The sequence below is a fragment of the Xiphophorus maculatus genome, chromosome 6 (assembly GCF_002775205.1).
Source record: "Xiphophorus maculatus strain JP 163 A chromosome 6, X_maculatus-5.0-male, whole genome shotgun sequence".
Lineage (NCBI taxonomy): Eukaryota > Metazoa > Chordata > Actinopteri > Cyprinodontiformes > Poeciliidae > Xiphophorus > Xiphophorus maculatus.
The window spans coordinates 9553758-9568624 of record NC_036448.1 but is presented as its reverse complement, the minus strand read 5'-3'; the positions used below and the strand labels follow the sequence as shown (position 1 = coordinate 9568624).

At 38.9% G+C, this 14867-nt stretch overlaps 1 protein-coding gene across 1 annotated transcript in view; it reads right to left on the bottom strand.

Moving 5' to 3' along the window:
* brinp2 (BMP/retinoic acid inducible neural specific 2) overlaps nucleotides 1-14545 on the bottom strand; it is a 204522-nt gene extending 189977 nt beyond the window's left edge. Inside the window, exon 1 of the mRNA XM_023335459.1 lies at nucleotides 13806-14545. The gene's annotated coding sequence lies outside the window, so the exon portion shown is untranslated. The remainder of the gene's footprint in view (nucleotides 1-13805) is intronic.
* Nucleotides 14546-14867: the final 322 nt, after the last annotated feature.

Sequence of the window (14867 nt, the reverse complement as noted above, 5' to 3'; positions counted from 1 at the left end):
CATTTATTACCTGTTTTGACTTTATATTCATATGGTAAATGCTTTTATCCACAGTAATTTAGAGTTCCAGGACTTTTTCAAGGACGTTTCACCACACGGTGTTCTCACCAAGTTTCAAACTACCTCCAGTAAAAGAAAATCCAGCGTTACCAGTGAGGATCTTATGTGTTTGTAAGGTTGAAACCTGTGTAATAGTTCATGAAGCCAAAACTACACTTTACAATCTCAAGTAGACAAGAAAAAAGAAAAAACATGCAGTTTTTATACAGAAACACTGTCAGTCCAATTGCACAAACAGCTTCAAAGTCAATAGCAAATATTCTAATTTGATCCGATGTATTAAACATTACAGTCAAATTCAGTATATTGTTCAAATTAATTAGAAAGTTACCCATCTAATGTGACCTAGCCAATTACATTGAGTGGCTGACTCCTAGCGTAATCTCCTCCTGATTGGAGGATATAGGGATGTAAGCACACTGTTTGACAGGTACACAATGGAAGTAGTAGACATTAGTTTTGTCTATGTACAAAATGGGGACATGAATTCACAAAGGAGTAAATGACCAGGAGCCCTCATTTACAGGTACACAAGCTGTGTGTGTACTGACAGTTTGACCACTAAAGACAACCTTCCAAGTTGACCTTAAACCAAAAAACTAAAAGTTGAAATGTAATAATGCATGTTGATTAAGATTCTACACCAGGGGTGGGCAACTCCAGGCCTGGAGGGCCGGTCTCCTGCAACTTTTAGATGTGTCTCTACTTCAACACACCTGAGTCAAATAATGAGGTCATTAACAGGACTCTGGAGAACTTGACTGCACTTAGGAGGTGATTCAACTATTGGATTCAAGTGTGTTGGACCAGGGAGACGTCTAAGAGTTGCAGGACACCGGCCCTCGAGGACCAGGATTGCCCACCCCTGTTCTACACACACCAATGATCTTATTGAAACCATTTTGCCTCCATTATGAAGACGAGGTGTTACGTTCAATAACGTCTTACATCTCAAATTTTTATACTAAATACCTAAATGCAAATGCTTCTTAGTGCTATACATAAAATGGCAATTTCCAAGCTAAACCTGATATCAACAAAAACAAAAACAGTTTAATCAAAAATGTAAGTGAATTTAGAAGGAAAGGAGTTAAATTATTCCTACATTAGCAGGAAAAGTAGTGGTATATTGTTACTGCAGGCCAACTCTAAATCACGCTTGGCTAATAGCTGCGCTGCCTCCATCTCCAAGCACACCGCATCCCATGCCTCCTCTGTCTGTGCAGCAGTTAGTTATGCAGATTTGTTTCCATAGTAAGCCATCTATTCCCTTCTGTTCATACAAGGTTACATTTATCTTCATAGAAAATAATAATAAAAAAAAACATTCCTGCATGACTGTGCAAGAAGCCAAAAACAATTGTATATTTCCTTAAGTAATTCTTGACAGTTACATACCAGCCCAAATAGCAATAGCTGGCTGCTGGGTGAATGTAAAGTAATATGTTTGAAACCCAAAACACTAAAGGGCCTTAAAGTATGTTTGAAGGAAATATAAAGTTCTTAGTGAGGTATGTTTTATATGTACAAAAGTTTTATAATGGCACCTGTTCCAACTAGTCATGATATGATTCATCAGTCATGAATATGCACTCTCACCTCTTCCGAAATCCTTAGTTTGTCGCAAGGCATTTACTCTTAACACCACCAACTTGTTTCTACAACAAGTTGCAGTCTTGTTGTAGAAACACAACACTAGGCACATTTACATGGACATAAATAACTGAAATAAACAGCCAATCAGAATAAAAATGTGTCGTGTAAACGCACCAATCAGAATATTCTGACTTCATTCAGCTCCTTTGGAATGAAACTGTAAACCAAATGAGAGGAGAGGTATACTGATTGATCATCCGAACGGAGTGCATGTGAACGCTTGTTCTGATGTGATTGTGGCAAACTGACCTGGCAGCGCATGTATACTCTATGTCACTGTGACATATATTCGCCTTCAGTGGCCAGACGCCATGTCAGGGAAGCAATCTGGTTTGTTATAGTCGAAACTCTGAAGGATGTTTATTTCCTCCCGCTCTCTCATCCTCTGAATCCTGAAGATCAACGGCATGTTTTGCTTACCGTGTGGCTCAATTAGGGAGAGCAGTAACATCTCAGCCATTGTTATAACCTGTCGCCGGGTCCATTCTGGGCACTTGGAGGGAATGAAACGAACACACTGCGTGTGGTTGTTGTTATGTTGAGTAGAGACGGAAATACAACTTCTTCTGCAGCTTTTTTATACAAAAATTTTACAACTCTGCACGTCAGTGTTTCTATTCTGAATAAAGCCTGGAGCACATCATAATTGAATTAATTAATGTTGTGTGCATTCAGATTATTTCATCCGAATACATTTCAATCCGATCATGGACTTTTGCTCATGTAAACATGGCTGCTTATCAAAGCACCACCATGCCACCTTGCAACAAATGTGCATTCTGAAAAGACAAACACACCTTTTTACAGTTCCTGCTGTTAAGACTTGAGTAGTCCCACTTTACGCACAGTTAAACTATGTCACACAGAAAAGAACAGAAAAAAGTAGAAGCACTCACCTCATTAAGTCTCACTATGAACACAGTGCAGTAGTGGAAACACAAGCAGCTCGGAGAGCCCCTGGTATAAAAAATATAGGGGTTTCTACGGCAGACATGTTAGGACCACATCAGTTTCACATTTTATTTGGCCCAGGAGGCAAAAACCAGGTCAAAAGCTGCCACTGAGCCCTCTGGTGTGGCACATCTGGATACTGGAAGCAGTACAGTCAAAAACACGGTAAATCAAAGCGACTCCTGTCTCCATGGAAACTGTGCCCACTTCATTAGCTGCAACATAAAATAATTTTTTATCTAAGTAGTCAAATAAACCTAATATAAACAGTGTGTAAGTGCGTTGGCTCATGCATTCTACAGTATGTTACAATACATCAGACTGAATACAAGATAAAAATTCATCATCCTGCCTAAAACTCCGCTCTGCTTTTTTTTTTTTTGTTTGTTTGTTTAAGAGCAGCATTTTTAACTCAGTCTTTCTCAAATATCTGTCTGTAGCTCCATCCCAACTGCTTTATTATTCATAAATACTGATTTGGATCAAAATCCTTCCTATTTATTTCACAAGTGTAAATGTAGATAAGACGAGACTTGAAAGAATTATACAAAAAAGAAGAAAAAATTAATAAGAGGAGATATTCTCCCAGTGTGACATTAAAAATGCATCAGATCATCCATGTAAATCTTTTCACTAAAACTCACACAGAAATGAATTAAAAAGGCATGTTGAGTTCGTCAACCAAAACGCGCAAGTTCAGATCTGGAGTGTGGGGTAAGACGGTGCTTTGGAAGCTTCTTACGAATTGAAAATGCGGTCATGCATGCTAAGTGAGCCAGATGAATTCGAAGTTTTAACTTCACTGACATCAAGCCAATGAAAGAAAAAAAAATGCCTCCTTACACCTCAAATTGGGATTATTAGAGGCGCACTAATTTGGAACTCATTTCCTTTCCCTTCACTCGGAGGCGTTTCAGCTCGTTATGCATCACACTGCAACATAACAATACGAGAAAGGCAAAAGGAGATGATTTATTGGTGGTGTTCAATTTTTAACAATGATTATGATTCGCATAGAGCCTCCATTATGCCATAAACATAGCCAACCTGGCTTTTCATATTGTGATAACCAGGATACATTGAAAGAGACAGGAAGCCATTGACTCTGAGGAGAACGTTACTGTAGCATTTGATATTTGGTGTTCATCAGTGTTGTTAAGGTCACTGCCACACTTGCGTTGTATAAAAAAAAAAAAACTGAAATTAGTTTGTAATTTGTTTGATTTTAATTAACATTAAAATTCACCTCTCAATAACAGACAAGAAACCAAAGTCACATTACTAAAGACTTTCTGGTGAGCAGAATTGGCTGATTTTATGCTTGACCATTTGTGATTGATGGCTCGCTGTTAGTGGGCTGAAAATCTTCCGATCATTTTTCGATCAGTGAACACATCGTACATCAGTGTTACCAGGTCATGCTGACAGCAACACTCTCAAAGTGGAAATTGCTACTGAGTGACAAAGATTTAGGAAGCTTTTTTTTTTCAGTATCAGTGAGGTATTAAAAATTAGGTCACAGAAAGCAGAGAGAAGTAAAGGTTTCTAAAAAATTATTTCATGCAGGCTTGGTGGATTTGTTTCTTTGTTTAATCCTTTCTAAAAGTCAAACTTTGTCAGTCCTCAGACATGCTAGATTAGGAAATGTTTGCAGTCTTTTGAAAATCTCATGACTAAGGAAATGTTCTTCTAACTCTACAAACAATAAACACAAAGTCTTGCTGTTAGTAATGCTAACAGCACTAATTGCCCGTATGTGATTACAAAATATAAATTGTCAGCTATGCAATTATTTCCTTTTGAAATTTTAGTTAAATCCTATTTAATCGCACATCTGTGTAACATCAATTGCTCTGTCACTCACACACAGGTTTGATGTAATCACATGCACGGCAGTAAATGAACTAATTTTTTACCAAGCAAAGGCCGCACCATAAATCAAAGCTTATTCATCTCAAATATTAAGTCATAAAGCACTATCATTCATTGTGAAATTGCTTTGCATAAAATCATTTCAAATTTAATATCGTATGAAATTTTCAGGTGTGATTTTTAAAAAAAACACTATAGTTTTCATTTTTTTCTGTATTAATACCTCTGCTCTACATCCTGAAGGATTTCATTGTAAAAAATGTTCTGTGAAGTTCATAGTGCTGTAACTGAATTGTTTTGATGTTACGACCATTTCTGTCTTTTAATCAATCCAAAAAACAAAACGAAACAAAAAAATCTATTTCCTTTTACAAAAGTTGCTCATTTTAAATTGTCCATAAATTGTCTGACCAATGCAGTTTTATAAATGATGGGATATGAATACTTTGGTGAATAAAACAGCTCACTTAAGACATAGACAGCAAACCATGGGAGGGATTTTTTTTCTCCCCTACAAAAACAACTTTTAGCTTCTGGTGAGTTTATCAAGCTCTAATTATTATCCAGCCCAGCCTTGCTTTTGCTCCATTCTTCTCACTACCGTCTCCTTAGGGAAATGGCTGATTCTTTTGCAGAGACTGCACATGTTTCAGCATTTCCACAAAACTTTTTTGTCAGCTGTTTAATGCCTGACACATGCCCAGAGGGTTAATGTGTTACCAGTTAGAGAGGGAGAAAAAAAAAATACTGAAATCATTAATAATAAAAAAGGATGCTAAAAAGCCAAAGTTGCATTGTTTTGCTCTGATTTTCTAAAGAGTTATTATTTAGAACTGGAGAGCACACTGGTAATTTAATTTATTGTTATTCTGAAAGTGCTTCCTCTTCACAATTTGTATTCTTTGCTCATTCAGATCTCTTCATGCCTTGCATTATGTTTTTTTGTTTTGTTATTTTTATGCTGTTGCAATGATTTCTCTCCATTGCTTAAACATCTCTTACCGTCCAACATGCGGTATGTAAGGATGCTTCCTGTGGGGACAGGAAGCTGTCATGACATCTAGTCAGATGATGCTGTATGTTAGGTCAGAGCATTTGTGTGATACGTTTTTAGTATTCAAATTGTACCTCCTTCTACTTTGAAGCTATCGACTTCATCAGACAGCAGTAGGGCCGGTGTATGCTTGGAGGTTCATACTGTTTGACCTAATCTTTTTCCTTGCTCAGTTTTCACATTATCTGCCCCTGATCTACAGTGTTAAACAGCACATATGTTACCTTGAAACTATTCATCTTCTTTGCCTTTTTATAGACATGCAACCACAAGTATTATTTTTAAATTGCATTTCATGTGATTGAAATCTAGCGCACAATTAGGAAGTGGAAGCAGAAAGATAAACAGTTTTTTGTGTGTGGGTGTGTGTGTGTGCGCCTTTCTATTGATGCCCTTGTTTCAGAACTTTGCAGAATCTTTGTTTTTCCTCTACCAGTTTTGCACATCCAAAAATTCACATTTGTAAAATAGTTAAAGTTTGGTCAGATTACAACTTAAAGGTAAAAGGTAAAGGTAATTTTATTTATATAGCACATTTTTAGCAACAAGACAATATAAAGTGCTTTGCAGAAATTAAAAGGAAATACAAACAAAATGACAAACCAAAAGGAAAGAGCAAAAGAAGAAAAAGCTAATAATGTTCATCCAAAGTAAATAAGATACTCCTATTCAGGGTTGGTAGATAAGTATAAGTAAGTATCCTCTGGTCTAGTTCCTGTTCTGGTTTGGGAGAATAGGAGTCTAAAAAGTAGTTCCTAAGGTAGTTTTTCTATATTCCACGTTCTAACTGTGTGGATTTTTGGCTCGTTCAACAGCGCCTTTCTTCTTGCCACTCTTTTAAAACTCAGATTTGTCGCTACTATTTGTGTTCTGGCAACAAATGCGCTGATGAAGAATGTGAAAAAGAAAAAAATGCAATGGATGTGAACACTTTTAGTAGGCATTCTAGATAAGGAGTAGTCCTGAAGATGGAGGTCCTGCAGCACTTGCTTTTGTCCCCGTTTTATGTTATCAAACCCAGGTGAATGCTCGCACAAGCACTTAGCACATAAATTGTGATACAACGCGTCAGCGAATCAGTACACCTCTGCAGCATAACCTGTTTGGCTTACGGCTGAATGTGAATCTGTCAGGAAGAGTAGGTGGGTGGTGGGTGGATCGGGGTAAATCTCCTTTTAACAGCAACAGTAAAAATCAATGTGGCGAGTTTGGATGTCAGAGCCAATGAATCCAGATGATATAGCTCGATACGCAGATCAATGCCGCAACATATGATCATTGTATTTCTCGCCACTAAATGTCTTTCCTAATCATTTTCAGGAAAGGGGCGAGAGAGGCTGAGGGGAAATTGGATGAATGGAAGGTGAGTGGAGAAAGATTCCCATGCAGTCCTCGGAGGTCGCAGAACCAGTTAACTCATAAAAATAAACTGCTAGAGGGCTGAGAGTGTTTTCCATTCCTTAATGCTCCTTCCTACAGCACCAAACAAAAACCTGGTTTTTACACTCAACATCACTCATACCTGAGGTTTAAGGCACAGTTGAACTACATTTTTATGCAAATGTGGATCCGTTTAGAGTTTATCTTACTGACAGACATGGCGAACTGAGGAAGCAAACATGACTTAATGTTTTTCTTAGAGCAATAAATAACCATTGTTTATTATTTTTAGTTGGGCTTTTTTTTTAACCAGCCCATGTCTTTTTTTTATGAAAGAAAATCCAGTAAAAAGTTTGTGCTTCCAATTCGCTCGACATATATTCCATTTTACAGTTCACTTTTCTTTTTTTTTTTTTCCCTTTACTGGCCTTTTGATTATGAAGGATTATTAAAAACAAGATCCTCACTGATGGAGGGAAAGATGTAAAACTCCAAGGGGTAAACACTGCATGGTGTATGAGCATATCAAAGGCAGATTTTTCATGCTCAGAGGGTGGTTTTCATTTCAATCGGTTCTGGTTCTTCTGGAGAACCCAAGTAAGTGCTTTTACTGCAGTAAATCTGCCCTGCGGACTAGAGAGCCTAGTTACCCTCAAGGTGAAGCAAAGCAGATGCAATCCGTATTTTTCTTCTTCTTCTTTTTATCAATAGTCATACAAAATTGTCTCAAAGTTTGTGCATTGTAAGGAAAAAGTGTCATATTTAGTCCCTAACTTTTATGTATGAATGTATATATTTGAGCAGATTTACCAAGGGGTAGACACCTTGGTAAATCAATAGCCTCATACACAGTAGACCTTCAATGTAACCCTTTCTAAAGCATAAAGCTCTGTATATTATATCATGTCTCTTATGCCTCGACTGAGCATGAATGAAAAATATATTAAATCGAAACAGACGTTTCGTCCTGTGAAGTTTTGGAAAAGGTCTGAGGAAAATGGCAAACTAAGAAAAACAAGATTTATTTTAATATTTAAAATACCTTATTAGGTATAGGGCTGCACACTTCAAGATGATGAACAAATCCAAGAGTCCTCTGTGCATTTCCACTTTCTTTCAAGAGCGTAGTCATTGAGTGGCAGAAATTGATGGAAAGTGAACTATTTTGTGCCTTTAAGTTCCTGAAAACGCAAGACTGCGAAACAATTTCCTTTAGCCATATGGGCATGAACAAATCCCTCATTTCAAAAGAAAAACTCATTAATGAGACACTTTTTTAAAAAACAATTTGTTCAGTGACTTAGTGCATAAGACTATTAGAAAGCTGCTTATAAACATATTAAAAAAGAGGGTGTGGGGGAACTTTGTGGATTACAAAAAAAGGAAGGTTATTTTTTTATTTCCAAACAGAGGGGATAGGAGAAAAGATTTTAAAGCACACCCTCACCGCATGTCTAACATACAACAATCAAAGGGCCCATGACTTCCCACCCCCTGTCTAGATTGAAATGTCAGCAAGACTTTGGACGGCTGTACTTCATGTTGGAGCCTGGCTGAGGATTAATGTATGTACGGGGAACAATCGAGCATCTCTCCGGCTCACTCGGAGGGGATGTTTGTCCGCATCCCCTCCTCCTATGCCTGTGCTGGGATGCTTGACACTTCGCTTTAAGAAGAGACAAGCACTTTGATGTACAAAGACGAGAACAGACGGGGCGGAGAACAAGTGGAATAAGAAAAGGTTTAACCATGTTTCATGTTCCACACTGAGTTCATAGCACAGTTTTGCCCACTGAAGCCAGGTACATCTGCAAGTATCACCACGAGAGAAGTGCCAGTGTAGACTGGAGGAGTTCTGGTTTAATTCCTAAAGCCTGCTCCCCAACATCCCTTAGGGGTGCGCTATCTACTCGCACAAAACTAAAAAAGTTCTAAAAGCTTAGTATTCTGGCAGCAGTAGGTGTAAATAATTAAGTACCCACTACTACTACTGCTATAAAAAAGTGTAACAACTGTTAAATAAGGCAAGCTTTTAATTCACTATGATGTCAGATGACTTTAGATAACAAAACTTCACAAAGTGGAAAGAATATCAAATTGAAATGCAATTATACGGCTTAGTTGATTTTAGTTTTCTTTGAAATATGATGTGCAAATTCAGATTTTAACTTATTACAATTTTGTCTGCAACATATTAGAAAGAATGTTCTTTTTATAGAGACAATCTAGTGAATTGGTCTCTACTCTATGCCTCTTGGGATCGCTGACTTGCATCACTTCTGTCATCAAACACCTCAACAAACCGTATTAGTGCACAGAGATACCGAGCTACTGTATCTCCATCAATCAATAATCAATTACTAGAGGAGTTCCTGTGCAGTTCAAGAACATTGCCTAAAGATTTTTCTCCATCACATCTCAGTATATTGTACATAAAACATTGCGTTGGAGACTTGATAAAGGTTTATTGGTTTCCTATAAAGCTTACAATGGTTTGCTATCAAGTAAAGGTAATACATACAATAGAGCAGAAAATGTCCCTGTCTTAAATTTTGCACAGGTAAAGTTTCCTGTAGGGTAAATGCTGTCTTGTTCCAGGAAAAAGTAGAAGACATCTCATATCCATGCAAAGAAAAAAAAAAGATAATAAAAAAGGACCAGAAATGAGAAACACTGCCCTAGAGAAAAGATTTGTTTACTTAAGAAAACATCCATATTTTAGCTAGCAAAAGCCAGTCTTAGCTATGTCCGCATTCACAATTTGATTCAAAATTTGGTCATAAGGTCAATGTAATTTAATATCCAAGTCAAATAAGACAGAATATAACCATCAACTGTATTCCTCATGTCAAGTTTATGGCTGCAGAAATATTAAAATTCATTTCTGTCTTTTGGCTTCCATGCGGCTCTTAATTTATTATCCTCTGCAGCCCCATATTTTATCTTAGCTATGCAAATATTAATGTTGAATCCTATTGCATTTAGTGTTTTGATGAGAAGCTTAATATTTGTCAAACTTTATGTATTTTTTTCTGTTAAGAAATTAGAAATTCTTATTCTTGAAAACTATTTCAAACTTTTCATTTTTCTTTGACATAAAAACATATCAACAAAACATCGTAGAAACATCTACGAAACAGAACCAAGCTATGTCCCATGCTCTCCTATTCCCCTTTATTTATGGGTGTCAGTTATATTTATGAGTTTTTGTGATGCATTCTCCTCCTCGCCACTGTTTACTGACTGGATGGACAGATTTTTCACCTGACTGTCCCCCTCTTTATATTCACATAACTGAGTGATCTCATAACTGGCCACAAGGCAGCAGGGTAGAGCTACTGAGAGTGAGAGCTGAGCAACAAAAAAAAAAGGAAAAAGTGGGGAGCCAGCTCTCACTCCATCGGAATCGGCTCTTCTGATGCACTGCAAAGCATTGGCGCTTAAATTCGATGCTTGCTTGGCCAATTACTAGTTGTTAGAGAAAGCGTTTTTAAAGTGTTGAGAAAATTGCATATTCTCTCTCAACTCAACTTGACAAACCCACTGAAGTCCAAACGCTATATCTGCGATTTTTCTCTTCCACTCAAGCCGTGATTTAAAATGCTGTGTACTACTTACGTTGAAAAAGATTACTCACATTAGAGGGCCATTGCCTCATCTAAAAGTGCAGTGTAATGTTAGTTATTAAAAAGGCTACATTTCCTGTACTTCCCAATGTCCTGGCAGAACCATATCACATACTTCAGTCAATCACTAAAGAGCGTACACACTCAGCATTTATCTTTGCAGCGTGCTTAGCGGATTTACCTCTGTGCCGAGATCCTTGCAGGAAGAGGAATTCATCCAGTTCAAATTTTAAGATTACTGAGTAAAATCTGGGTCGGCATAATAATGTCCTAATTGTACTATCTCGTAAATGATATTGAGAGGGAGAAATAAATAAATTAAGAAAGAAATAAAACAAGTTCCACTATGTTTTTTTAGAGGAGCGCTGTTCTGAAACAGGACCTTTATCCGTCTCTCCACATGCCTTCCAGAAAAACCTTTTTAGCAGAGCACTACATAAAATATCTCTAATAATGGATGATAAACTAACATCTCCAAGAGACAAGCCTTCAGCGGTCGGCAATGAACCAGTCTGTTGAGGCCGGTTTGTAGCAGCTGGGCCTTTATGCGAGCGTGAAAGTCATTTCATCTCAGATAATTTTGCTTTTGCTTGGCTACATCAGCTCTAAAGGTACGGACTGAGTCTTGTCAAAGGGGTTTAAATATATTCCACAGGGTCTAGAGCAAAATGAAAGGTAGTTTGATTTGGTTTCTGTTTGACTGCACTACCCAAATGTTGTTATGCTGAGCGAATCCATAACAGTAACAGGTGAATCATCGTTTTTTATTCCACCCACCATGGATTTATGACTCTCAAGCAGGGAACCAAACAGCAACAAAATTGAATTGAAAAAAACAACAAAGTTCACCTTCTGCACATATAACAGAGTGTAATGTGTGGACTAATGCATGGCTGTGGGCAATGATTCGATACCCATCTTGGGTATTATGTAAGTGTGTATTGAGGGGGAAGTGAGAAATCTGAAGTGCGGATTACTCTGTGTGAAACTTTCAGCTTTTGTTTTCAGATACGCCTTTTCAAAAAACAAAACAATGCTTGAACCATGTTTTTAATCTGCGTTTATGGACACTTGCCAAGACAACCAGGAAGACATCATGTTATGTGGAATTCTTACACACATACCAATCCAAATTAAAGAAGTTGGTCAACCTAAATGTTGGCTTTTAACATTTGGTGTTAGTCAAAGCCAGCACAGTTTTGTTTTTTGTTTTTTTCATCGTATAAAAGATACACATTTCGTTGGTACCCTGGTAGAGATGTGTAAATAAAAACCTTAAAATAATTACATTTCCTATTAAACAATGCTCTTTGACATGCTATTGGCTGGTGTTTGCAGAGCACCCAATCCAAAAGCAGAGATAAGGACGATGGTCTGTTTCCACTGTCTGCATTAATGCAAATTAAGAAAATTTGATTTATGATCTAAAAAATATAAATCGATGATCTATTTTCAGAGGAAGTCTCAAGTATTTGCAGATTTCCACTCTTTACAGGCAGTTGTGGTCCCTAAGCCTAGCAAATACCAGAGTCCATTGCAAATGGTTTTTCGCATTTAAAAAAAAAGTAATAAAATGTTAAAACGTGTGAAGTAACAGTTAAATCCAGGCCAATTCAGAAAACAAAAAGAAAACCTGTGAGAGGCTGCAGAAGACATAAAACCGTAAAAGAGGTACACTTTCCAGCAGGATGATGCCTTTAAACATTTCCTCTTTTTTTTTTGTTGTTGTAAAGCAGAATGGGCAGAAATTTCTCCTGCCAACTGTGGAAAAAGTGGTTTTCCAAAAACACTACAGTAGTAATTAAAAATCTGTTGTGCAAGGTATTGTCTAAATACAAATGTGTGATGCACTTTTTGTAGAAAAGAGATTGTAGATATCCACACTTCACTGTACTGAATGTTTGTACTCTTAACAACAAGTGAGCTTTCGCAGTTTTTTTGTTGTTGTTGTTGTTTAAATAGATGCTGTTAAACATTTGATTCATACTCTGCTTCCTAGTTTGCCTTGTAGAAACTCCTCCACTCCAACTTTATTACCTCCTCTAATGGATACTTCATCTGCCTCCATCACTGCCTGGAGCTTTCAACATCTTTGCAATCTAGTCCTTATGTCGGCACGGATCTACGGTGAGCCTGGCGTTAGACAATATGTCATTAGAGTTCAGAGTGTCAGGCACTCAGCCTCTCATTTACATCCTGCTCAGAGCTACTGTACATCACCGGGATATGCATATTGTCAGGACATCTCTTTCCTTTCAAAAATGCACGGCTTAGAATGAATGGAGGGCTGCAGATAACAGTGACATCCCCTGGCTTGTGGGTATATTTAAACCTTGCAGTATGCACAGATCAACTCTTTGACTTCTCTTACTGGCAAGCTGAGTTGAGGCAAAGGAGGTCTGCTTCAGTGAAGGGTGGGTGTTCGGAACAAAACCTGACGCAGAAAGCTCCCGCTTTCAGAGGAGTTCCTTTCAAGCCATGTGTAAGACTCAACAGAAGTATCTGACAGGTTATAAAGGCTTGCGCTTACAAGGCTCGGAGATTTCGTGGGAAGCCGGGCAACATACACGGGGAGAAACGTGATCGGGTGAGAGCGAGGCGGGGAGACAGGGTGGCATTCATCGCTTACAACAGAAGGAGCGAACACACATGGATGTGAGATGAAGCAAAGCAGAGGGTAATGGACGGTGACATTAAGTAAGACTCCGGTGCACCGTGCACGGGGCGCACACGCGGATGGATATGATTGGGAAGTTAAGGAATCACAGAGCTGAACACGTCATGATCAAGACAGTACAATAAGCTGCGTCCAGTTCATTTCCCTAGGGATCTGCGCGTTACATTATATGAATCTGCAAGTGCACGGCGTTGTCTCCGTCCCGACATCTGAAGCCAAACAAGTTCCATCGGACCTTCCTTCACAGTGCTGAGACGGCCAAAACAAGCGCCCGGTATTATTGATCCGTATTGAAACTCTCAGCTGTGCCCTGTCTCAGCTTGTCTAATCGATCATGCGTCACCGACCACATCTAGTCTGCATCCTCTTGCTCATATCAACATGGCCATGCGCAACGCGTAAAAACGCACAGCGGCTTCACATTCCCCACCCATTGCTGCCCCCTAATCCCCCTCCTGCCCCCCAAAAACCTTATTTTTTGTTTCTAATATTCACTCATCCGCGTTCACTGAGACCCACTCAGACTTACCCAGGGTGTGAACGCTGTCCTCCCTGTGCGTTCCTTGCTTGTTTGTCCGTGAATCCAGTAAAAAAGAAAGAAAAAAAAGGAGGTCTGAGAGCACGAGCAGCAAATGCACCAACGAACAAGTGGACGGCAGCCAAACGCTGCCGACTCCTCTCCTCTCCTACTTCCACACTCTTTCCGTTCTCCTCACTCTTCCCCGCTAACCCGGGGTAGGGTGAACAACAGCCGCGTTAATCCGGGCATTGTCCCCATCTTCGGCGTGTTGAAAATAATAATAAAAATAAAATCTGAAGTGAGTGTAGAGAAGGCGGTTGAAGTTGGGAGAGCAGCAATACCGTCCTGTGTAATCCGCGCTCTGAAAACAGTCTGCTGGAGCAGTTCGCGAATGTACAAAGCTTGAGTCAAATGTTACTGTTGAAGAAGAACTAAAAAAAAGTCTGTTGTAGTCTGGAAGGTTGGCATTTAATCCCAAGAGGATGTTTTCTTCCGTTCACTTCCTTCCCAGCCAAAGCAACTGTCTTTAGAGAGGATGAAGCGCACCTGCAGCCCAGAGCAGAGACGCGCAGGTATCTACAAAGTAAACATCTTCCTCCCAGTCTTCGTGTGAAAATATTACTCTTTTTTTAATAATTTATTTTAGGTCGCTGTGCGCCATGGTCACTCGTTCACGCGTTGAGCCTTGCGTTGGTTCACCCAGAAGCTGAGGGGTTAGGCGGGGGGCGGGGAAACACGTCTCGGTCCATCAGCACTCTCTTCTCCTCTCTCCTCAACAATCTCTGTTCATCTTTCTGTAGGAAAGCCACGCCCTCCCAATGCAGCGATTGGCTGGAAAATTCGGAGAGGGCGGATGGAGTTGAAGGCAAGTATTAATGAGAAATCCGGAGAACAGGAGAGAGTGACAGAGTGACGGACAACTCTGCTTGCCTGGAAAGTGGCTTTTCATCCATAACTTTCTTTTTTGTTCCCACACGCAGACCTCTTCCACGAAATTCCTGCAACAGATTTTGAAGAAATTAAGCACTTTTTTTTCATATAGAGGCCATGCCGGTGCAGACGAGAATTTAA